The following is a 26,771-nucleotide window of genomic DNA, read 5'->3' as shown; positions in this document are numbered from 1 at the left end:
CCACTTAATAAAAGCACTATTCTAAGTACTCCTGATGGAGACGGGAAGAAAATTAAACTCTTACTCTTGTAGAAATTATGAATTCCATAATCAAGTAAGTTTTTTCATGAGAATCAGTAAGACGTAGGAGAGTCAGGACAGTAAGACTAAGTTACAGGACACTACTGAGCCCATAAAGAGCTGTCTCTAGAAAAGTAAGCCACTGAAACCACGCCACCATGTACACACCGTGCCTGTCACGGAACATCGTCAAGGACCGGACTACTGGCTGAAGAGTAACCTGATGTAAAGACTCTGCATTCTTTTTTTTCTAACGCATACATAGCTGGTTAAAGGAATTACCCCAAAGGCAGTACAAACTGTTGTATGGAAATGGGGTTAGACTGAGTACACAGGGCATTGTTTTATTTATTTATTTATTTATTTTTAATATATGAAATTTATTGTCAAATTGCTTTCCATACAACACCCAGTGCTCATCCCCAAAGATGCCTTCTTCAATACCCATCACCCACCCTTCCCTCCCTCCCACCCCCCATCAACCCTCAGTTCTCAGTTTTTAAGAGTCTCTTATGCTTTGGCTCTCTCCCAGTCTAACCTCTTTTTTTTTTTTTTTTTTCCTTCCCCTCCCCCATGGGTTTCTGTTAAGTTTCTCAGGATCCACCTAAGAGTGAAAACATATGGTATCTGTCTTTCTCTGTATGGCTTATTTCACTTAGCATCACACTCTCCAGTTCCATCCATGTTGCTACAAAGGGCCCTATTTCATTCTTTCTCATTGCCACGTAGTACTCCATTGTGTATATAAACCACAATTTCTTTATCCATTCATCAGTTGATGGACATTTAGGCTCTTTCCATAATTTGGCTATTATTGAGAGTGCTGCTATAAACATTGGGGTACAAGTGCCCCTATGCATCAGTACTCCTGTATCCCTTGGGCATTGTTTTAAGCTAAACTTAATTCTTTCCTGGAAAGTGTTAAATGCCCATGACCAGCTCCTTGTGTAGAACAGTTCAGACAGCTGCCCTATCTCTTCAAAGTCCACTTGACTAAAAGGAAACAATTTTCCATTTGAATTCTGCCAAGTCCAACTGAAAAATGCCGTGTGCGGAGTTAGGCAAGTTGGCACCTCACATCATACCTCCCAACCTTCGTTAAACATCAACTTCCTGTACCTTTTACGTGGAAAATGATTACCTAAGGCAGGCTCTCCCCCTGGCAAGTAAGAGTTCCTTAACAGAAGGTCAGTATATGTACAGATGTAACCATAGGAGCAGCTCCAAGGAAGAAAGAGCTGACCCCTCTAAAATGGCCTACTTGTCAGGACCTCATACCATGTATTCCTTAGAAGTCATTTTGGTAATACAGAACTATTGACCTTTAGGGCTAGAAACCATGACTGACACTCAGGGTGTAACTGTGGTTTTACGGGACAGTCTCTTCCCAGTTCTGATGGACCCCAGGCCTCACCTTCTAGTTAAATTTCTACCTGGGATTAACTCCACCTGCCCAAGAATTACCTGCCTCCATGTAGTTTCAAATAAGGAAAAAGGATTCAAGATATTTATGGAAAAATGTGTTTCAGAAAAACAAGTATTAGCTCCTATTCAACATATATGGCCTTGGATAGCTATCTGTAAAATGGGTACATTTTACAATGTACTACTGTACAATCAAATGATTCAGAGTACTGTTTTGTTAGAATTTTCTTTGGTTCTTTTTGAATAAAGCAGTATAAAAACTGTAAAATGTCACAGAAATTTAACAGACCATTGTAATGATCTGCAACTATCAACTTTCCATTTGTGGTACTGATCTTAGTGGCTTACAGGATTTAACATTCTGGTTTATGTTCTACAGTTAGAAGATGGAAAAATAACAAGCCATAATTCTAAGCAATGTCATCTGAAATGTTACACTCTCAAACTAGGATGCTTTTGGTCCCACTTCACCAATATGGAGACAATCCTAGCAACAGTCATTACTTTTTATGGCTTTAGAAGTAGTCAAGGAACAGCATGATACTGGGAGCATGGAATAGACCAGGAGAGAAGGCCTGGGTCCTAGTCCTGGGTCTCTAACTTACTTGTCATAATATAAAACATTTATGCAAATAGTTCCAGTCAATTTCCTCATGTATAAAATAGACCTCTCCCAACCTGTGCTGTCCACCTTACAAGGGATGGTGTGTTAAGTGAGTGAAAAGGTCCTTAATGTCCCATTTCCAAGGTACTATCCAAAAACATACAGAGTTATTGTTTCACTTTGATTTTAACCATATTTGTGTGGAGCATGTGTTTATGTGTCTGTGTGTGTGTGTGTGTGTGTGTGTGTGTGTGTGTGTGTGTGTAAGTGGCAATCCTGGATTTTCATTTCCTTTTGCTTTGATTAAAAAAACACAGCTCAATGGGGCACCCAGGGAGCTTAGTCAGATGGGCGTCCAACTGTTGATTTCCGCTCAGGTCATGATCTCGTGGTTTGTGAGTTCGAGCCCTGCATTGGGCTCTGCACTGATATCATGGAGCCTGCTTGGGATTCTCTCTCTCCCGCTCTCTCTCTGTTACTCCCCTGTTTGTGCACCCTTTCTTGCTATCAAAATACATCAATAAAATTCAAAAACAAAAAGCAACAACAAAACCACAGCTCAAATGTAACAAATTATCCTAAAAAATTATCAGGAACTCACTAAACTCAAACTCCGAAGAAAATCAAGAGGTGATGAAGCTGGAGTCAAAGAATAAATACACTCAACTGTTACTGGTATAAACCAATTCTTTTTTAAGGAAAAGTGATCATGCTCTTGTACCTGGAATTGAATTCCCAAAAGAGAGCAGCATCCACAGACCCAAGCAACCACCCTACCAAAGTTCGGGTGAGGAAATTAAATGAAACTTCCTAGCCATGAATCAGAAGAGATGACATATATTTGGCACTGTGGTAGAATAACCCCAGGTGGCAGGTATTATCCCCACTGTCCTCATGGGGTAATGGTGCAAAAGAAAGTAACTTACCGAATCCACGTAGCTAACACAGAAGATCTCAGACATGAACCCAGCTTGGTCAAATTCTGAAGTCTGTACACTCCTCATTAAACTCCTGTACCCAATGTACTGGACATCAGTAACATTTTTTCCAATTCTACAACAAAGTATGTGTCCAAAGTTTCAAACTGGACATCAGGGTGAGTAAAATCCAGCTAAATGTTGAAATACCTCCATTATTCCAATCTTAATAAAAACAAGATAAAAAAAAAAAAAACAATACCTTGTCCTGGAGGCTTATACTTATATCACTTAACCAGAAAATAATTTTCATGTGATTGTGTACATTTCAAATTTTAAGGGTTCAGCATAATAAGTGCTAACCATTTTCTGACACCAAAGTCATGCTCCAAATATAAAATCATTTAAAGTTTTTCCTGAAAAGAGAAATGCAGCATTTTTCTTATCTCCATTCCCATTTTATTGACTAGACCACCCCTCTTATGCTGGAAGTAAAATGAATTGGTAAATTCCTCCACACAGCTGCCATTAATAGCTCCATAAAGCACGATCAGAAGTTTTTAAGTCTTAAATTAAAAAGTCAACTATTAAAGAGCACAAAGTCAAATTCAATAACCAGCAAGTTTTGTGGGCCATCAAAAAGTTTTAGAGAAATGCAAAACTGCTCTGAAATAAATCTTACGAAGTCCAAGGAGAGAAAGAACAATCCCAGACTGAAAATTCATCTGAATTGCTTTTTAAAATGTAAATACAGGGGTGCCTGGGTGGCTCAGTCCATTTAGCGCCTGACTTCGGCTCAGGTCATGATCTCACAGTCTGTGAGTTCAAGCCCCACATCAGGCTCTGTGCTGATAGCTCAGAGCCTGGAGCCTGCTTCAGATTCTGTGTCTCCCTCTCTCTCCCTGCCCCTCCTCTGCTCATGCTCTGTCTCTCTCTGTCTCAAAAATAAATAAAAACATTTTAAAAATTAAAAACAAAAAGAAAACGTAAATACATATTTCTGGAAACAAGAAACAGCCCGTCTGTATGAGAAATGGTTAGCCTGTGATGGTCTGCACCAATGGAGAATGTAATCAATTATCACAAGTGGAATTAATTCGGTACAAGTATTTGCACATGAGTTTGCCAGATGTTCTGAGACTGGCACTTTATTATGAAACAGAACTGTAACTCCAAAGAAATAGGAACCTCATACCTTGTCCTAACTCCTACCAGCTTTCAGAAGGACACAGGGCCACCAGAGAGGCTGCCTCTCTAGGTTTGCCAGGTCTATCACAGGGGGTGAGGGACAGGACAAAGAGGAAAGTCTAGAAAAGCAGTACGTAAATTATTATCTCTGGCTTAAAAGACCTTCTAGTAGCTGTGACTGATGCAAGAAAGAATTTCAAACTCCCATGCCATTAGTCTCTAGATGATTTGTTCCAGGCTACATCTGGTGCAAATCATTACCAAAGTGCAAAATACGCCCGATGTCATCAGGTTTAGACCCTGTCCTCAAGAAGCTTACAAGTTTCAACAAAAATACATTGGAAGAGGTCACTAAAAAGATTATCCAGAGCAAGTAAGTGAAACTAGACAGCACTGCTAAGCATCCTGCTTCTCAACAATTCTGAGAGTAATCACGATCCACCATTAAGGAGGAAGAGCCTGTAGGTAACCAAAAATGTGAAAACAGACTTAGCTTTACCAAAATTTGCTCAAGGTAGCAAGTAGAATTCTCAACATATGGCACAATGTTAACGATCTGGGAAGGATATTTCTAGGACCCTCGACACTAACATTTTCAGTACTGCACTTTTCACAACGGTTGAGGCTTTTCTGCTGACTCCTCTGAGAATGGGAGCCAATTCTTTTTTCCACGTCTGTGCCCTTCTACCTTGCACAACCAACATCTGGACCACAGGGAGTGCTCAATACATAGTCTGAGGCTTGCCACACAGTTTAACAGCAAGGATTCTTACTTGTGCCTTGTATTTACCATTTAACATGAAAACATAATTCTAACTATATAACACTCCACATAAATGGGTTCTACATATGGAGTCCAGACTGAAGATCTAATAAAACAAGTGCGTTTTTCTTGCAGATAGAAAAATGTATGCTTTTTCACCCATTTCTCATTTCTCCAATCCTTCTGACTCTATCACCAACAAGTAGGAATTCTGGGACCCTTGCCTGAATTATAATCTATTGAGTTAGATTAGTAGAAATGCGCACATAGAGTTCAATTCCCTAGTTTGCCTAGAATAAGAGGACTACAGTATAGCAGTTTACTAGAGAACTAAAACCCAGGCTTTTCATAGCACAAGGTGTTTTAACTGGCACTTATTCTGGCAAATACAACTCAACTGACTTGACAGGGTGGAAAGGGGGAGGAGATCATTTTTGAAGGTCTGCTCTTACATGGCTTATATCTATACAAGCTTCTATTTTTGTTCCATGCAGCTTACCAAGTGAGTTTTGTTTTAAAAGAAGATGCAGTTTTAGGGGTGCCTAGGTGGCTTAGTCAGTTAAGCATCTGACTGGATTTCATCTCCGGTCATGATCTCATAGTTGATGGGCTTGAGCCCCACAACAGGCTCCACACTGTTAGCTGGAATTCTCTCTCTCCCACTCTCTGCCTCTCTCAAACATAAACTTTAAAAAAAAAAAAAAGAGAACATGCAGTTTTAACTTGATGTCAATTATTAACAATCATGAAAACCATCTTAAGACACAAACTTAAGAGAATTTTTCATTTGTCACTCAATACTTCTAAACACAAATGAACTGTTTATCTGAAATAAGGTGAAGAAATAGTGACATTTTCTTCAATATTGGTATATATGTAAATAATACCCACATAAATATTACCAGGTTTTTCAATTTTTTTTTTAATGTTTATTTTTAAAAGAGCGAGACAGAGCATGACTGGGGGAGGGGCAGAAAGGGGGACACACAACCTGAAGCAGGCTCCAGGCTCTGAGCTGTCAGCACAGAGTCAATGCAGGGCTCCAACTCATGAACCGCGAGATCATGACCTGAGCCAAAGTCGGACACCCAACTGACTGAGCCACTCAGGCACCCCAATGTTACCAAGTTTTCAATGCAAAAAAAAGTGTAGAAGTAACCCCACAGTCAAGACGTAATGAACACTGCCAGTGTTATATAAGCCAAAATTATATAAGCTTTATGCTTAAACAAGAATATATTTTTACATCTCTCCTTCCTACTCTTAACAACTGCTTTCTCAATGCCAATTTAGGGCACAAATGTCCCTAAATGTTTTAGTTAATTGTAGAAGATCAGGGGAATCGTGGTTGATTGGCTCAAGAACATAAACATTAATTTTCTTTGCAATGACTATACGTTGAGAAGGTGCAAACATTTACACGTATTTAATAGAGCAAAGGGGCACCTGGGTGGCTCAGCCAGTTAGGCGTCCAACTTCAGCTCAGGTCATGATCTCGCAGGTCGTGAGTATGAACCCCGCATTGGGCTCTGTGCCAACAGCTCGGAGCCTGGAGCCTTCCTCGAATTCTGTGTCTCCCTCTCTCTCTCTGCCTTTCGCTCGCTCGTGCCGTGTGTGTGTGTGTGTGTGTGTGTGTGTGTGTGTGTGTGTCTCAAAACAAACACCAAAAAAATTTTTACAGAGTGAAAATACAGAATTTGATGGCTTTAAACCCCTCTCTCCATGGCACCTTACCTTTAAGACTGACACATTCTTAGTCTGTTTTGTTCTGCTTTTTCTTCCTGTGCACACACAGTGCCAAGCTGGCCAGACCTCCCCTTCCACTTAGCACAACTCTTACTGCAACAAGAAAGGGGTACAATTTCGGGGAAACTACACTACCTGGAAGTTAATTTCCCAGTGACCACTTTGCCCTTTGCAGCTACTTTGAGAAACTTATGTACTACCTTCACATGACCTTTCAATGCTCAAAAAGAACCGAGTCAACCCTACTAACAAGTAAACATGTCTCCTCAAGACAAACTTTAAGGGACTTTAAAACGATCTTTAGTTTTACAACTTCAAAATGAAATAAAACTTCTATGTTAGAATAGTGGTAGGATTAGTGATTTTTCTTACTTTTACTCATGCAAGTAATACATACACAGAACATTCATGAACTTAGATATACGACTATTAGCAAGACCTAAATACAGTTTATCTTGAAATATTTTCTCTTCAATATTGGGCATAAACTGCAGGCTAAGGAAAACCTACTAGCTTTTTCAGTTTTTTTAAAATGTTTATTTTTGAGAGAGAGAGAGACAGAGCATGAGAGGGGAAGGGGCAAAGAGAGAGAGAGAGAGAGAGAGAGAGAGAGAGAGAGAGAGATGGAGAGAGAGAGATGCAGAATCCTAAGCAGGCTCCAGGCTCTGAGCTGTCAGCACAAAGCCCAACACGGGGCGCAAACTCATTAACCATGAGATCTTGACCTGAGGTGAAGTCGGATGCTTAAAGGAGCCATCCAGGCACCCCCAACCTATTAGCTTTAATGAATAAATGAGGTGGGGCACCTGGGTGGCTCAGTCAGTTGAGCAACCAACTTTGGCTCAGGTCATGATCTCACGGTTTGTGAGTTCGAGCCCCCGTCAGGCTCTGTGCTGACAGCTCAGAACCTGGAGCCTGCTTCAGATTCTCTGTCTCCCTCCCTCTCTGCCCCTCCCCCACTCATGCTCTGTCTCTGTCTCAGAAATAAACATAAAAAAATTTTTTTTTAAATAAATGAGGCTGTTTGGGAATCAAAGATAGAGATGCAAAAATGGAATTCTGAAGGGCTTGAAAGCTATTTACTTAAGTAAAACACCTCTAGATTCAAACTGGCTTACTACTCTGTATTTGTTGTGCAAACCCTTTCTTCCTTGATTGTGTCAACATGATACGTCAGGGCAATCACCAATTGCAAAATACCTTGCTGTGTATGAAAGTGAAGTTTTACTGTATTTGTCTACAGAGTAAAGATTAGCCCTCAAATCTGTCATCCCCAAAATGGAAAAATCTTTTTCATCTGGAGCCAAATGAACAAAAAAAATCATGCATTAATATCCTGGATAACTGCCCACATAGAAGAGTTAGAACTGATTTCAAATAATACTGTGGTCATTTCAGCAATCTTGTAGAAACTTGATTTAGAAAAATACATCTTAAAAAAAATTTTTTTAACATTTTTGAAAGAGAGAGAGAGAGAGAGAGAGTGGGGGAAGGGCAGAGAGAGAGGGAGACACAGAATCCGAAGCAGGCTCCAGGCTCTGAGCTGTCAACACAGAGCCCGACGCGGGGCTCAAACCCACGAACTGCGAGACCTGAGCCAAAGTGAGATGCTTAACTGACTGAGCCACCCAGGCGCCCCTAGAAAAATACATCTTTAGAAGAAGTCGTTGGCCAGTCAAACTTAGTGACTTGGTTATAACAGATTTCCCTAAGTCAAGTTTGGGGAACCATGCGTAAAGCTGGCTTTTCCGAACCAAATTTCAGGCTGGTGAAGTCATACGCCTTATGACCTAGTCCTTCAACTACAGCCCACAGTCACTCACCCTCAGTCTCTCCTCACCTCTCTAAAGGCCACAGTCACTGCTGTCTAAGTCCCTGCCAGGCCAATGGGGGAGGTCACCTCGTGGTAGGCTCACCTGCCTGTAGAGAAAGTTGGGGTGCATTTTTAAGTGCCCTCACACACACACAGCACACCAACCTCACCTTCCTGGCTGATGTATGGTCCAGTGGTTTATTTGTGGGTCCTCAGACATGGAGAGCACCCTCAACGAGGCTTCTAAAAGTTCTCAGGGTGTACTTAAGCTTCCATAGTATGGAAAGAGAACTCAAGTCTGGGAAGTCAGGAGGTTTTTTTCCCCTCTTTCAATAGTTTCATCTATCAATAATATTGGAAATTTGGGACAACTTTTAAACTACATATACATCTGTCTGGATATCAAGACTCATCACCAATTCAGTATGGAACTATAACAATCATTGAACAGCAAAATACTACTACTACAAATGAGTAAAACTAGATGGATGGTGAGCCTAGTTGACATTATCACAGAACAACATACCTCAAACATTTTTGTTCCCTGTAATTCCAAACTTTCTGTTCTGATTTTGAGGAATGTTGTTCCTAATGGTATACACAATGCACAACTATTACTTATCAACAAACACAATCTGGTTGGCAATGGTCTCTACTCCAGTACACAGAGGTTGTTCTAATGGATCTGAAAAGAACCTTACTCAAAATTAAGGGTACATGGGGGGCAGGGGGTTCTTTTAAAAGTCATCTTCTGCCATGGTCATGTATTTAAGCTAGGATTCAAAAGTGTTGATTATGTTTTTGAGAAAGTCAACAGACTTGGCTACATTAAAATCTAGAACATCTCTAAGTCAAAACCACTATAAACATGTACTACTGGTCTTTATAAGGCCAAGACATAATGGGGAAGAAAGATATGCAACATGAAAGGTGAAAGATTATCAATCCATAAAAGTTCTTATGAATAGAAAGGTATTAATACCCCAATAGAAAAAAATGTGGTCCTACATTCAATTAAAAAGGAATAAAAATTAAAAATAACTTAATTTTTTTTGGTATACATAATTTGTAATAAAAGAAATGGAAATTTAGATATAAAGAAAGCACTGTTCACTTATAGAGCTAGAAGAATTATTTTTCCAGGGTGCCTGGGTGGCTCAGTCATTTAGGCGTCTGACTTCCAGCTTAGGTCATGATCTCACAGTGAGTTCCGGCCCTCATCAGGCTCTGTGCTGACAGCTCAGAGCCTGGAGCCTGCTTCAGATTCTGTTTTTCCCTTTCTCTCTCTGCCCCTTACAGGCTCATGCTCTCTCTCTCTCTCTCCTTCAAAAAATAAACATTAAAAAAAATTTTTTAATAAAAGGAATTATTTTTCCTTTTAAGAGTGATCCCCCATATTACAACATTATAGTAACACAAGGACTCTCAGAGTGCTAGTGGGATCATACTTATGTAAAACATTTTTTGCAAAGCAAATGGTCCATCTGTCTCCAGAGATCTTTGAGCCATCAACTGTATTTCAAGGACTCCATCCTAAGGAAATATGCCCTGTAGATAAGGTTTTATAAAGGATATTTGTTGCAACAGTATATATTTAACAGTAACTGGAAATAAAAGTTCAGCTTATAAACAACCATGTTACCTCTATATAATGTAACATTATGTAGCCACTAAAATAAAACTCTTGCAGAACTGTAATGATAGGTGAGCTTTTTCCTAAGTTACGCAGGAAAAAAAATCAGCATGCAATCTGTACGTGTATAAATGTAATTATAAAAAATAAACCTATTTATGTTATGTGTTAACAAGCATGAAGAAAACATTGTGATTATATTTGGGTGGTGGAATTATTTAACACTTATACTTTTTCTGAATCTACCTTTTTTTTTTTTTTTTTACAGCAAGGATTACTTTTGAAATTGGAACAAAGCCATTTTGAGGAATGTTGTTCCTAATGGTATGTACAATGCACAACTATCTCTTATCAACAAACACAATCTGGTTTGCAATGGTCTCTACTCCAGGACATAGAGGTTGTTCTAACAGATGTAAAAAGAACCTTACTCAGAATTAAGGGTACATGGGACATGCTTTCTAAGTGCTTAAGACTAGTAACTGAAATACCAACAAAAAAATCTAGCCGGAATTTTATAACCCTATGAAATAATCCCAAATTGCAACCATGTATTACTGATACAGAATGGAAAGGCTCAGCTCTTCTCCAAGCACTATTTTCTCCACATAAAGACAGTTTTAAGAAGTGGAAAAGTTGGCACGAGTTAAATATATCTTAAACTCAATTTCTACGATGTTTTTATTTCTAAGGATAAGTAGTTCCAATCGTTTCTTTGTATAATTTCTTTATGGAATGCTGCATTTAAGAAAAATATCAAGAAAAAGAACGATAAAGAAAAAGATAAATACCAATAAATGCATTTTATACATTGCAAAGCACTATACAAATAGGGAGGGCATCACTGTTTCAATTTAAATTGTCCATCATTTCCTGGCCCAATGATCCCTGACAAACTAGTTGGTCTACCTTATTGCATTTCCAAGCGCTTCAGTTCTTCTTCAGGTTAACCACACACAGTTATCAGGGTGTTATCTAGACTCCTTAAGGAGGTCATAGGTTCCCAGGAAGCAGCGACTCATTTCCTTTTTATTCCCCTCCCTCCCAGATTGCCGCCCTCCTTCCCTCCACTCCTAACACCTGCACCCCACCCTCCACCCCCAGGGCTAAGGATTTAGTGGGATGGAGATTGAAATCCCTTCACCTGGCAAAACCTGAACGCTGCCTGTTACACCCCTCCCCCGTTCTGCCTAAGACTTTGATTTTATTCAAACAAACACACTGGATTTCCTTTCTTACACACCCACTGCTGAATACTCCGTTGTAGTTAACAGAGTATGTGAAAAATTACGTGAAAATTAATCTCTCCTATTCTTAGTCCAAAATAAGTTATTCCAAGTCAAAGGCAACAAATAACTTAGCAGCAAAGAGTACGTCTTGAAAACGGAGAAGAGGATGTAAGGTAAGAAAACACATTAGTCGTCAATCAGGTGACCTTACTTTGGAACGGATTTTTCTAGAGAGCTAGGAAAGCGCAAGTGAGCTGCAGGAAGTAGGCAGGCTCGGGACGGAGGGCCTGGGGAGTTGCAGCAAACCTCAGGAACGCCACATTTTCAGCCCCGGGTGCTTTAGCTGAGAATGGGCCCGAGCGAACCGCACCGCGCGAGGCCAGGACTGCCGGCCCCGCGGGTCAGGTGTCTGGTGGGTGGCTTCCGGCTGAGCAGATGCCTGTCAGGCTGAGTCTACTGGAAACCCCTCGGGTCACTTTGAAGGTGACAGCTACGGAGATCCGCATCCGTCCCCGCCGCACCAGCTGAGCTGACCCCACGTGAGACCCGCTCCCCGCAGAGCCTCCGCTCCACTGCGGGTGCCTCCCCGCTTCTCCCCAACTTTGCCCCCACCCAAGCCCCGGGAATACCCGCCCCCTCCCTCAAAGCTAGTCCCGTCACCCTGTGACGGTCGCGTCCTGGAGGTCCCCTCGCCACCCTCGCCTGAGATCTCCACCTCGGACAGGCCGTGCTGCGGGAATCGCCTCAACTCCGCGCTTACCCGCAGCTCCTCCCTCCTCCTCCTCCGGGAGCCGAGACGCAGGACGGGGGAAACCAGGACTGCAAGCCCGGGCGCCCTCCGGACCCCCGGCGGAGGAGCTCCAGGCCCACCCCGGAGGCCCGCGGCGCAATCAGTGCCCGGCGGGCAGCGTGCGCACCTGGGGACACACGGCCAGGCCCTCACCCCACCCCCGCAGGCCAGCGGAGGCTGCAGCAGCCGGGCGGGAACCCGGAGTCCGGGGCGTCCCAGCCTCCCCGCCTCCCGAGCCGCTGGGGGTGGAGCAAGGGCGGGGAGTTCGGGAAACTTGTAAATAGAAAAGCGCCGCCGCCTCTGCCCCCCCACCCCCGGGCCCGCAGCCTCCCCTTCCAGGCGGCCCCAGCCTGCGCCTTGCAGCTGGAGACAAAGGGCAGGCGGCGACCAAGGGGGGGCTGTGCCCCGAGACACTTGCAAGTCGCTAGTGGCTGTACCTCGGCACGCAGGCCAGGGCGGCCCCAGCCGCGCTCCGCTCGGCTCCGCTCGGCTGCGCTCGACTCTGCTCCGCTCGCAGGTTGGCGGGCTCGGCCAGCCGCTTCGCTGCCCCCTCTTGCGCTCCCGCGTCCCAGTCCCGAAGCCCCGCAAGCTCCCGGGCTAAATGCCGACGCGCCCCAGACCCGGGCGTCTGCCCGGGACCGCGCTGCACCTGTTGCCACGTGCGACGCGGCGCCCCGGGCTGCTGACCGCGCACCTGCCTGAGCCGCGCGTCCCCAGATCACGCAGGTCCCCGCGGGCGACTGGAGTTCTGCCTACTCCCGGCTCTTGCCCCCTCGCTTATCCGTGCGAGCTCTCTGGTTTCCAGCTAGCCGTGGGGCATTGCAGCGAGGGCGGGCCGGGGGTGGGGGGAGGGAGTGGGGAGGTCGCAGAAGGGTCGGGGCGGAGGTGTGCTAGGAACGAGCACTGATGGTCTCTTCAGAGTGTCAGACTCCTGGTCTGTTTTAGCTTCGTCCTACTAAGACGTTTACTAGCAAACACCTAGTAAAGGTTAAAGAAATGAGCTCCTGCTGTTAGATCTTAGAATAAAACGTGTACAGAATACAACACCAGGGGATAAACGAGGCCGACCCACTTTTCTCTAAACACAAATGAGGTCCTTCTTTGCTAAACTGAACGAATTTCATCCATAGCTGTCCATTACGTTCATAAAATGTTTTATTCTATTGGCATATTTTTAACTGTTAAATGTCAGACAACCTGAGATCAAAATCTTAAATATCTTTTTTTTTTCTTTAAGTTTAGTTATTTTGAGAGCGAGAGAGCACGTGAGTGAGCAGGGGAGGGGCAGAGACAGGGAGAGAGAGAATCCCAAGCAGGCTCTGTGCTGTCAGTGTGGAGCCATAAACGGGGCTCTATTTCACTAACCCTCAAATCCTAACCTGAGCTGAAACCAAGAGTGGGTGGCTTAACTGACTGAGCCACCCAGGTGCAGGAGACCAAAATTAAAACAATAGTAATAATTAACTGGTTTGGACTTGCTAAAGGCTTTTTAAGAGAAATAAGTCTTTTCAGAGAATTAATCTGAGGATACTGTGTTTAAGTTTTCTATACTATCAACATTAGATCAGCTAACAGATGTATTGTCATTTATAGTTGCAGACTTTTCATATGTACAATGTCCCAATATTTCCTCAATAAGACCCAAGTAAATAGATCAGTTTATTATCTCCATTTTTCAGTTGAAGAAAGCTCAAGTGACTTACTGAGGTCACACAGCTAGCCAGAGGTAAGTGCAAAGGCATCCGGCCTAAGTCATGACCTAGTCTTTTTATTCTACTGTGTGACAATTCTTGCTTGCTTTTGAAGTACTTATTTCAAGGACAGACATGGAACGTATCTAGGACTTTAGGAAAAGGCATACGATTATTTTTAAGCAGATACAGCTTTAAACACCAATGAATGATTCTCCCTTATGCAAAAGCACTAAAACCAAAACCCAAAAACAAACCCACTGACATAGTTCCTGCAAGTGAGGGGGCAATTATGCTAATTAGCAACATGCCTCCTTCCTCAACAAAATAGTCCTAGTGTTAAACATATCATTTAATCTTTATAACCCTCATGTGACCCAGGTGATTTGGTCCAACCCCCCATAGTTCTATTGTGTGACTTAGTTATATCTGTAAATATAGAACCTGTTTTACTTCATTTTTCTGAGGGATAAATTGCAGGAAAGGAAAGAGAAAAAAAACACCCCTCACCTAAGTAATTAGAAGCAACTTCTGTGGTCATTGGGAAATCTGAGTCTTTGCTTCTAATTGCATGCACATAAAAACAGAAGTTACCTTCTAGGGACATCATCAGGGACTCTGTCAAGGCAAATATGCTTGAAGTGGGGCCTGCTGACTTTTCTTTCCATGTTGGCTCTGGGCATGTTGCCATATTCTTGATCTCTGAACTCCAGTGTTAACCTGCTCCAGACTCCAGGAACCTGTTAAGGGTCAGATAATAACTCCACACAACTTAGGGGTCCTTTGTCCTTAAGAAAAAAAAAAAAGTTACCAGAATTTTTTTCTGTACTAGAAAAATGCAAATTGAAACTACATAGAAAAAACACTTTTTCATTTATCAGAACTGCAAAGATTGAAAAGTTTGATAACCACTGCGTGTTAGCAAAAATTTGGAGAAACAGGCAGTGACAATGCTGATGTGCATGTAAATTGAAATGACCTCCATTGAGAGCAATTCATACTACGTAACGAAACCGTAAGTGCACATGTCCTTTGAGGCGGTAAGTCTAAACATAATTCATCTTTCAATACACAAGAAATGGTAGATGTGTATAAGCTTGTCCATTTGATGACAATGAGGAAAAAGAATGACGAAGAATGGGGGAAAAAACTAAAATAAAATTTTAATTTAAATAAATGTGTGGGGCACCTGAGGGGCTCAGTGGGTAAAGTGTCTGTTAGACTTTGGCTCAGGTCATGATCTCGCGGTTTGTGAGTTCAAGCCCTGTGTCGGACTCTGTGCTAACAGCTTCAGATTCTGTGTCTCCCTCTCTTGCACTCTGTCTCTCTCAAAAATAAGTAAACATTAAACAAATTTTTTTAAGGGGCGCCTGGGTGGCGCAGTCGGTTAAGCGTCCGACTTCAGCCAGGTCACGATCTCGCGGTCCGTGAGTTCGAGCCCCGCGTCAGGCTCTGGGCTGATGGCTCGGAGCCTGGAGCCTGTTTCCGATTCTGTGTCTCCCTCTCTCTGCCCCTCCCCCGTTCATGCTCTGTCTCTCTCTGTCCCAAAAATAAATTTTAAAATGTTGAAAAAAAAAATTTTTTTTAAAGAAATAAACAAGTGTGTTACATGGCAATGTTAATAAGCACTGCTCTATGTTCTAGTAATTAAAAAAACTTTAAAAAAGTAAAAGCTCTTTGTACTTTTTTTTTTTTTTTTTTAATTTTTTTTTTTTCAACGTTTTTTATTTATTTTTGGACAGAGAGAGACACAGCATGAACGGGGGATGGGCAGAGAGAGAGGGAGACACAGAATCGGAAACAGGCTCCAGGCTCCGAGCCATCAGCCCAGAGCCTGACGCGGGGCTCGAACTCACGGACCGTGAGATCGTGACCTGGCTGAAGTCGGACGCTTAACCGACTGCGCCACCCAGGCGCCCCATCTTTGTACTTTTTTACGATGTTATCCCAGACGCTTTATGTGCACAATTTTTTAAAAATTCAAAACAATTATAGTATGCTACATTTTCTTTTAAAAGGGAGGGATTGGGGTGCCTGGGTGGCTTAGATGGTTGAGCGTCCGACTTCGGCTCAGGTCATGATCTCACGGTCTGTGAGTTCGAGCCCCGCGTTGGGCTGTGTGCTGACAGCCCAGAGCCTGGAGCCTGTTTCAGATTCTGTGTCTCCCTCTTTCTCTGACCCTCCCCCCATTCGTGCTCTGTCTCGCTCTGTCTCAAAAATAAATAAACGTTAAAAAAAACTTTTTTCAACTATAAGAATATTAATCCATATTAAAAAAAAAAAAAAGGAGGAATTAGGGGCACCTGGGTGGCTCAGTCAGTTGAGCATCCGACTCTTGATTTTAGCTCAGGTCATGATCCCAGCATCATCGATGGAGCCTGGAGTCGGGCTCTGTACTGACCACGGAACCTGCTTGGGATTCTCTCTCTCTCTCTCTCTCTCTCTCTCTCTCTCTCTCTCTCTCTCTCTCTCTTTTCCGCCCTATCTCCTTCTCCCCCACTTGCCCACTCTCTCTCTCTCAAACAAATTTTAAAAATTAAAAAAAAAGGGCAATTATACACTCTTGTATGTAAGCATATATACATAAATTTGTATAAGCGTAAGATATTTCTGAAAAGATATGTCAGAAACTGATAATATTGGCTGTATCTTGGGAAGGGACCTTGGCATCTGGAGGGCAGAATTTGACAAGAAACTTTTCACTAGATATAATTTTGTATTTTTTGGATTTTGAACCATGTAAATAATGATACCCATTCCAATATCTAAGAACTTTTCACTGCTTGAGGTTTTGACATCAAGAATGACTAAAATTCTTTCCCTACTAATTTCACTTACAGGTAAAATAAATTGTCAAATATCACATGTGTTGGTGGGGAGGAGGAGGGGGAAAGAAGAATGCCTAATTGATGCTTTCAAACCATTTCTTCTCTAGTTTATCTAGAAAGGAAGTATTCGGTACATAAAATTCTAACATTCTGTGATTATGGTGAAATGATGACTCAGCAAATTCGTTAGAATTTTATTAACATTGACATCTCCCTGGAGTAGTTTTCAGCTAATTTTCTCGAAGTTGCGTTCAATCAGAAATGAAAAAAAGAATTTCAGGCTCAATTCCCAAAATGGAAACTACAATACACTGATTTAAGTGGTGAGAAAGTCATGGAGTCATTTTATTCCCAAACTTGATTGCTTTTTAAAAATTCGTTACTTATTTATATTTACTTATATCTCCACTACATTGAATGAGGGGTTTGAATAACTCTAAAAGATAGTCACAGTAAATAAAAAAAAATAAATAGATGTTTAGAAGTATAAAATAGGATCCAAGGCAAAACTTACAGGTAAGAGTAAACATACAAATGAGTAACCAAAGTAAGCCACTGAGCTTCCTGGTAGCCAAGTGCCCCAACCAGTTACATAATTGCTGTTTTCAGAAGAGGCTGAGAGTTCTTCAAGGGAAGCAAAGCTCTTCTTAGCACTAATTTCAAAAAGAAAAATTTTTCACTCCTGTTTCAGATCAACATTTCCCAAATAGAAAACACCAATATATATAATATGGTAAGAAACTTCATGTGGTTATTTTACATAGCGGCTTTGAAAAAAAAAAAAAAACGAAGTATTATCATAAAATTTATCTCAAGATGATTTACCCACTCAGGGACTAGGCCAATGTCAATCAAGCCTTATAACAGCAAGGACTGATTGTAAATAGATATGTGTGTGTATAGCAGTTTTTTCATATATCCTTCTGAAAGTCAAACTCATGGTAAAATTCTAACATGCCCACAGATCCTTTGCCTCAGAGTGAGACGCAGTTGCTTTAAACGCATTCCAGAAATTTTGTAGTCAGCCAACCATTTGATAGGTGCTGAAGAACTGTAGAAGTAACAAAGACCCAGAATACTGGAATTTTCTGACCCTGTGGATGACCTTTTTCCTATTTCTGTTGACAGAAAATGTATATTGCAAATAGCCACATGACATTTAAGTCCTGTGTCCCGAGATGGTGAGACATGCATGGTCAAATACACACACTAACTAGCTGTAGCAATGATTGCAAGAAAGCAGTATGAGACCAGTCAGTGGTCTTGATTTATTCACAAATAACTCCCGGGTTTCTCATTATCCATCCCGCTTCCCAGTGGACTTGGAGACTTAAGTAGACTCTCCTATCAATATTCCAGAAGGGTAACTATCAGGGTAGGAATGTTCTTGTGTAGAAGGCTGCAGATTTGTAAATCAAGTATCTATCGCAAGAAAGAACTTTCTTGTGGCAAGTTCAGAGCAGTAGCAATAAGGAAATACGGTTTCCTCCCTTCAGAATGACCTGAGAGCATCTGAGAAACTCTATCATCCTCCCATATCTTGGAAGGCATCTTCCACAATCCTTCTATTCCTTTTATAGACTCTGTAGAAGGAGCCATCCTTACAGCATGATGCCAAAATTATCTTAGCTCACACACAAACAACTTGTCCTGCCATTCTGCTTTTGACCTCTGCATATTAGGAAGAAATTAAGAAAAATATAGCACCACCAGTTTGTTATGCAACCACTTTGAAAATGTTTACTTTGAGTGCTTAAAATGTCATGACTCAAGAAACTACTGGTGTGTGTAATCTACTCTTGACAATGAATCATAACTGTGTCACACTTGGAATTGGTTAATACTTGCTCCAGTAAGATGGAGTCTTCCCTTAAAAAGGGGATGTATTTTCAATTTCAAACTATTTATTGCTTCGTGACAAACGTAATAACAAGTCTGTGGCTTTGAAGTCTCATACCTTTGGCACTATCCCAGTTTACCTAGACTTTTTGAATTTGCTTTTAATGTATGCCTCTGGCTTGTTCTCTTGGCCAAATGTAAGCCCTTAGGGAGCTGGGGGCAGCTTTCCAATTTGCCCCCATCCCCTTTAGGCCCTGCCAACTGATCCCTGAGGCCTAATGGGTTCAGTGTTGCTGCATTGTGACCAGCCTCCAGGCCTGGTCCACTGGTTGGCTCTTTATGCATTCCTTTTGCAATTTTTGGTCTTGATTCATAGTTGCCAATCCATACTTGACTCTGCGATCTTCCCCCTTGCAAATGGTATGCAGTCCAATGGGCTCCGTGCTGTAAATTCTAGCAAATGTTTGCAAATCATAATGACGTAGGAAGAGTCATAAACTAAATGAACAACAGCATTTAGCTCTCGTGCTGTTAGACAAGCGTTCCTCAAAATATAATCACTCTTCTAAATATAAACATGGGCTGGCAATTCAGAAAAGAGCCAATGAAAGTATTATCATCGTTATTCTTTCCAGCCAGTGAGTAGGGTAATACTACGTTTGCCTGAAACATACTGCAGTGTTCCAACGTTGTAAGTCAAGGCCTGATTAGTTATCAGCAAGTAAGACAATCTGACTTTGGGGTATCTAGAACACTGACAAGTCAGGTTGCTGATCCAGGACAGTAATTTAACACAACCAAAGATTTATCTGTTCTGGATAAGTACACTTCTGATCTCTTTTTGAGTACCTACAAAATTATGGTTAATCCCCACTAATTTATAATTTGATTATCTGCTCTAGAAACCCACAACTAATAGTTATTTGTTGTTTCTCAGGAAAAAAATTATTGTTCACAAATCTTAAATAGGAGGATATGTCTACTACAAACAATAAAAAAAATACTATTATCAGTACAGAATTGAGGACACCAATTGGAGTTAGAAGATTTAGTTTTGACACCTAGATATGCTTTACTTGATCTGACTTGTCTGATCTCTGTTTCTCTTTTATAAAATTATTTCTTTAGATCTCACGGGGTTGTGAGGATGAAATATGATATTATCCATGTATTTATGATTTGTATATGAGCTCATCTTTGGAATTCCTAATAACACTCATTTCCCTTCCCACTGGCCTATGAACTTGAGGCTACGGAAGGGTTTGCATTCGCAAAATATCATTCCGTCCAGCGTACTAAGACCTGCCATCCTTCCTCATTTCAGCCTCTTTTTCGTGCCCAAAATGTTCAAGGGAGTAGGCCAGTGGTCTCTAAACCATTCCTCTTGTACTTCCTTATCTATAAGAAAAAATTGAGCATCCATGCCCAATATTCACTTATTTATAAATTATATATGGCACTAGAATACTAATATGTACACAATAAACTATACACAAAAATAGAAAAGAATAAGATTAAAAATATAGATGGACAGACAGGTAGCTAAATAGAAGGTCTCATATTTTCTTCCCATACCCTCCAGATAGTCTTGGGTACCAAGAAATCCCATTTCTCTCCATGGTCTTTAGTGCAGAAGAATTTTCCATTGCTAAAAAATTGGAAGTCAAAAATACCACTTTTAGTGTAAATACCTAGAGTTACCTATTTTAACAGTTTGGCATTCTAAGTAAACTTCAGCAGGCTTCTATTTTAATAGAAGCATGTACCTGGAAATAAGACTTCAAATATTAATTTAACTAGTTCAAACCTCGTGTCCAGAAAGATATGGCTGATTTTTTTTCAACTTTCTCCAGTGTGTTTTTCCCAGCACAAGCAATACAATTTTCCACGAGTACAGACTGGGTGCCCTACAAATTTAACTCAGTTCTTAGCATCAGATCCCATAGGCTAAGGGCTCAGTCTCACAGGACTACATCCGCTTCAGATGCCAATTTCAAGTCTAGGCTGTCACTGTGCTTCTGACAAAATGCATAAATGTTGGAGATCCCCATGACGTCCTCCTCGGGTTGGATCAATTTGTAGAGAGGCTCACAGAACTCAGAGAAACATTTACTTATATGTATTGGTTTATTAGAAAAGATATAAAGGACCCGGGAGAACAACCACATGAAGAGATACGCAGAGTGAGGTCTGGAAGGGTCCAGACTACAGGGGTTTCTGTCCCCCATGGAACTAGGGTTTGCCATGGAGGCATTCACCAACGTGGAAGTTAACCAAAGCTTGTGGTTCAGAATTTTTCAGAGATTAATCTGCCACACATGCCATTCCCTTCCCAGAGGTTGGAGGCTGGGGCTGAAAGTTTCAATCCTCTAATCACCTGGTCTTTCTGGTGACCAGCCCTATCCTGAGGCTATCTAAGGGTCCCATCCTAAGTGACTTTATTAGAAAAAACTGTGGTGTGCTCAAAAGGGGCATCTTATGAGTGACAAAAGATAACTCCTATCATTTGGGAAATTCAAAGGGTTTTAGGAGCGTTGTGCCGGGAACTGGGGTCAAAGACCAATACATATATTTCTTATTATACCTTACCTTCAATGTAAAATAGAACACAGACACAGAAAACCATATGAAACAAACTCATAACTTAATAAATATTATAAAGTATGGGGCGTCTGGGTGGCTCAGTTGGTTAGGCGACCGACTTCAGCTCAGGTCATGATCTCACAGTTCGTGAGTTCAAGCCCCACATCAGGCTCTGTGCTGACAGCTCAGAGCCTGGAGGCTACTTCAGATTCTGTGTCTCCCCTCTCTCTACCCTTCCCCTGCTCATGCTCTGTATCTCTCTGTCTCTCAATGATAAACGTTAAAAAAAAGTTTTTTAATAAATATTATAAAATACACATTCTGATGCCACCTCAGTCAAGAAATAAATAGAATGTTGCCTCCCTCCTGATGATTACTCCTCCTTCAGCCCATTCTGACTTCTGTGGTAATCAATTTCTTGCTTTTCCTCATAATTTTGTCATCCATGTATCCATTCCTAAACACTATACCTTAGTTTTCCTATTTGTTAATATTTATTTTAATCTCTATGTTCTCCTTCCCTCTTTCTCTCTCTCCCTCTCTCTGCACCACCCCTCCACCCCCCACCCAGTTCTCTTGGCAGTAGATTTGTTGAAGAAATGGAATCATTTGATCAGTAGAGTTTCTCACTGTCTGAATTTTGCTGATTGCACTTCCTTGTTCCTTTAGCTGGTGGTTGGGCCTACAGGCTTGATAAAATTCAGGTTTGATTTTAGTTGGGGAAAGAATACCTCATTGATGGTATCATGTTCTTTCACCAGGAGGTACAAAATGTCTGATGGACTCACTTTTTATGATGTTAGCAGTCATCTATGCTTAATGCCTACATTCATGATTTCATTACAGTTTGCAAAAGAATGATGTTAATAATTCAGTCATTCTTTCTTCACCTATTTGCTGGAATATTTCTATAAAAAGAAATATGCCCTTCTGTATTATATAATTACCCAATGGAATAGTTCATAGTCCTGGAAAGAGGAAAAATACTTGATTCTTTCCCTATGTTTCCCAGTTTTAATAAAATAATGAGTTGTTTTCCTGGAATCCTATAAAGGTAACTAATTAATGGGTCACTGTTTTTTGTTTCAATTATGAAATCATGTATTTCAAACCACTATAGTTATCAAATTTTCTCATTTTTGGCCTTTGGGAGTTTCTTTACGTTGGTGCCTAAGGCCTTATCACATAATAATATTAGTAACCTTTAAGAACTTCCTCGCTATCTGATACGATATTATTTTCCAGGAAGATCTTGTACATTTACTGACCCAGACTTGGAGTAAGCCATTTCTCTAAGAAGCCGGTTTCTTTCAGTGGTAAAAGGTATTCCTAGATCACAATCTGGGTATTAAAGAATTTCATTGATTTTAGGTTAGTCACTATTTCAGGGACAGAGTTAGGCAATATTCTATATCTGTACCTGTCATCTATTGTGTATGTCTATACCTAGACAATATATAATTTTTCCCCACAGAGAATCTTGGTTTCCAAGGACAAAGAGGTGAGAGAATTATAATGTTATTCAGTTATTAATTTGCTTAATCACACAGTATACTCACACAAGGCCCCAGAATATAACACCATTAATACCATTTCCAGTAAGGTTACTAAAAACAACTAATATTTTTTGGGTTTGTTACCCCTATTATTTTTCCACGTTTTAAATGTATTTTTCTACATTTTCGAGTGTATTTCCATCACAGATTGCACTTTCTCACATCCTTATTTAGTCCAAATGTACTACCACACACACACACACACACACACCTGTATATACCTATGTGTATGTGTGTGTTTAATGCTTACCTGTAAGTCGTATGTCTATATGTCTCATCGTTATGGTTGTCCAAGGCTTGTTCTCAAGTAGATTCCTCAGCAAGTGCTCATGGGAACTGTATCCCTGAGTTTTTGCACAGCAATAACATTTTGAATGCAGCCTTTACCCTCGAAAGCCCTCAACTCATATTTTCTTTATCTTAAATGTATTAGTTCATTTTGTTCTGTCTAAATCATTACTGTCAAAAAGTTTGATAGCAAATCTGAATTTTTTCCCTTACAAATGGACTTTTTTGCCTACATGTCCACAATAATTTTTTTTCCTTTTAAAATATAGTTTAATTATAATATGCATTGATATTGTTAGTTCTGGGTCAGTTTTTATAAATGTTTAGTGTAACTTTTCGATGGTGTCAAAGTTTCAATTTTTTTTTTTTTCATTTTAGGAAAGTGTCCTTGGTTATGGGAATTAGGGAAGTTGTTGTGTTGTTTTGTTTGTTTGTTTGTTTTTTGTTTTGTTTCAAATTTTTAAAATTTATTTATTTTGAGAGTAAGAGCCCAAACAGGAGAAGAGCAGAGAGGAGGGACAGAATCCCAAGCAGGCTCTGAAACATCACCACAGAGCCTATTGTGGGGCTCAAATCCATGAATCTTGAGATCATGACAAGAGCAGAGACCAAGAGTCAGATATTTAACCGACTGCACCAGCCAGGCACCCCAAGGGTCTTTTTGATAGCTATTCTGTTCCTTGCTTTAGTTTCTTTTTTAGGGACTCCCATTAAACATAAGTTATATCTTCTTTGCCCATCTCTGACTTTTTCCTCAAACCCTTTTAATATTTTTCCTTCATTTTTTTCTTTTAATTTTTTCTCTTTTATTTTCTATTTTCTTTTGATTTTTAAAAAATGTTTACTTATTTGAGAGAGAGAGAGAAAGAGAAGAAGATCTGAAGCAGGCTCTTGAACTCAGGGTTTGTGAGATCATGACCTGAGCCGAAGTCAGATGCTTAAGTGACTGAGCCACCCAGGCGCCCCTTATTTTCTATTTTCTTAAGGCATATCTCCTGTTTTTATTTATTCTTGTGTTTATTCTTGTGTATTCTTTTAGTGTAGTCTTCGCTTCTGAATTGATTTTATTTCTACTTTTGACTTGTCCCTTGATTCTAGCATCTCATTTCTGAGATTTTCTAATTCTCGTTTTTGTGCTGCCTCATATCTTTTATGATTTTTTAAATGTCTTTTATTTATTTATTTATGTATTTATTTATTTATTTATTTTTTAATGTTTATTTTTGAGAGAGACAGAAAGACATAGCGTGAGAGAGAGAGGGAGACACAGAATGGGAAGCAGGCTCCAAGCTCTGAGCTGTCAGCACAGATCCTGACGCGGGGCTGGAACTCACGGACTGTGAGATCATGACCTGAGCTGAAGTCGGACGCTCAACCGACTGAGCCACTCAGGTGCCCCAGATTTTTGAAATGTCTTTTAGTTAATGCTGAAATAGTTGTTTTTGTGTAGTGCTTAAAAATACAGCAGCTTACTTTGAGATCTTTTGACTCTGTTCTTCCTCACTTTCATGTGGACCCTCTTCCTTCCTTTGTCTCTATTGTCCCTGTTCGACTCAATTAGCATTAGTATCCCAGGAGTTTCTCCTCTGTGTAGTGCTTGCCCTGGAGTGGAAATTTGGCTAATTAGCTCTGATCATTCATCGTGCTCCTCCAGACACTTTGCACCCCCTGCCCTTGTCATACGCAAAACTTCTTCCGGTTTCACCCGCTATTCTCAAAATGAACCTCCAAGCCTTTGCGTGAATGTTTATTGGCTATCTCGAGATTCTCAGATCTATCAATACCTCATTGCTTCCTTTTGCGTTCTACTATACAGCTGCTGATACCACCAGCTCTTGTAGCTGTCCTTAACTTTCCTCAATTACAGTGTTTGGAGCTTCATGCACATACTCTATCCTCTAGTTTTGTTATGGATGTTGCCCATGGGTTTTGATTTTACTGTCCTTATTCCTCTGTCTGCTTTTATGTTCGGAAATGATGACCTCTCATCTTCCAGGCACAAATGACTCTCAAATGGAAGATTTTCATTGCCTCGAGACCTGTATGGTGGGCTTTCTTGTCAGCATAGAGAATAAATTGTTTAGGCAGATTTGTAGAAGCCCCCGTGGATGCTGAAAGGAAGCCATAGAGAAAGAAAAGGATAAAAGCAGAAGGGAAACAGCTTTTTTTTTTTTTTAATTTATTTATGTAGAGAGAGAGACAGAGAACACGTGAGAGCACACAGGAGGGAATCCCAAGCAGAACCCCAATCCCAATCCAGGTCTCAAACTCACAAATTGTGAGATCAAGACCTGAGCCGAAATCAAGAGTCAGATGCTTAACTGACTGAGCCACCCAGGGGCCCCCGCAAACAGCTTTCCTTTGAGGACTATTATGAGCTACATATTTTGCTAGTAGTTTCCATACTCGTTATTTCATTTGAGTTAATCTGATGATCACCACAACTTTTTTGGAATAGGACCTAAATCCAGGTCTTCATAAGTCCTATGCTCTTTTCACTTGGAATTGTGAGAAAATTTAAACTTTGTGAAGGAATAGGAATTGACTCAGTGCAACGGAATACAGAGAACTGCTCCAGCATTAGAGGACCTCATGAAGTCCTTGTGTTTTTGTAGAAACTAAGTCGTGCGGTTGGACCCTTGAAGTAAGGTTATCAAAATGATTAAAGTACAAAGGATCACATAGGTAAAAATAAAAAGGATAGGAAAAATATATTTAATGAAATGTAAAAGGAGTATAAAGGAGTAATAATAAAGATACTACTATCAAAGCAGATAATTCAATAGATATAGAAACAGGAGAGAATGTACTAATTTAAACAGCAGGAAATGATGACTTGATAGGTAGCATGGATTTAGAATTCCTTCATTAAAATTCTGAGTGACTAAGATTAATTAAGGTCATGATAAAAATAATAATACCAAACCTTGATGGTGTACCATGGACTATTTAGGCAGTTTACACGTTACATATGTTTATTTTTCACTACTCATAACAACCCTATTAAGTAGAAGTTTTAAAAAGTTTTTAAGTTCCATTGAAAATTAAATTAAATTAAAATTAAAATTAAATTCCATTTAAATTCCATTTGTTAACATACAGTCTGATATTAATTTCAAGTGTACAATATAGTGATTCAACACTTCCATACATCACCTGGTGCTCATCGCAAGTGACCTCCTTAATCCCCTTCCCCCATATTTCACCCATCCCCGACAACCTGCCCTGTCAGTTTGTTTCGTATAGTTATGAGTCTGTTTCTTGGTTTGTCTCTCTCTCTCTCTTTTTTACTTTGCTCATTTGTTTTGTTTCTTAAATTCCACAAATGAGTGAAATCATATATTTGTCTTTCCCTGATGACCTATTTCACTTAGTATAATACTCTAGCTCCATCCATGTCATCGCAAATGGCAACATTTCATCTCTTGTATGTGTGTGTGTGTATATCTTCTTTATCCTTTCATCAGTCAATGGACACTAGGCATGTTTCCATAATTTGGATATTGTAGATAATGCTGCCATAAACATTGGGGTGCATGGATACCTTTGAATTAATATTTTTGTATTCTTTGGGAAATACTTACTAGTGCAATTGCTGGATTATAGGGTAGTTCTATTTTTAACTCTTTGAGGAATCTCCACACTGTTTTCAAGATTGGTTGCACCAATTTGCATTCCCACCTACAGTGCAGGAAGGTTCCCCCTTCTCCACACCCTCATAAACACCTCTTGTATCTTGTGTTGTTGATTTTAGCCATTCTGACAGGTGTGAGGTGGTATCTCATTGTGGTTTTGATTTGTATTTCCCTGATGATCAG

General features: G+C 40.5%; 1 protein-coding gene and 1 long non-coding RNA gene across 7 annotated transcripts in view; one reads left to right on the top strand and one right to left on the bottom strand.

Moving 5' to 3' along the window:
- Positions 1–12,938, bottom strand: part of MTUS1 (microtubule associated scaffold protein 1) — a 174,412-nt gene extending 161,474 nt beyond the window's left edge. Inside the window, exon 1 of one of the 6 annotated variants that reach the window (XM_058720073.1) lies at positions 12,606–12,938. The gene's annotated coding sequence lies outside the window, so the exon portion shown is untranslated. Of the gene's footprint in view, positions 1–12,138; positions 12,245–12,605 lie in introns of those variants that run through there. The other 5 variants (XM_058720071.1, XM_058720074.1, XM_058720075.1 and 2 more) reach the window with 5 other exon arrangements.
- LOC131506449 (uncharacterized) overlaps positions 12,489–26,771 on the top strand; it is a 39,988-nt gene continuing 25,705 nt past the window's right edge. Inside the window, exons 1-2 of the long non-coding RNA XR_009258945.1 lie at positions 12,489–12,685; positions 13,848–13,894. This is a non-coding gene — a long non-coding RNA (uncharacterized LOC131506449). The remainder of the gene's footprint in view (positions 12,686–13,847; positions 13,895–26,771) is intronic.

This window comes from Neofelis nebulosa, chromosome 3 (genome assembly GCF_028018385.1).
Source record: "Neofelis nebulosa isolate mNeoNeb1 chromosome 3, mNeoNeb1.pri, whole genome shotgun sequence".
Classification (NCBI taxonomy): Eukaryota; Metazoa; Chordata; class Mammalia; order Carnivora; family Felidae; genus Neofelis; species Neofelis nebulosa.
Note: the sequence above shows the minus strand (reverse complement) of the source record. Positions and strands in the feature narration are given on the sequence as shown.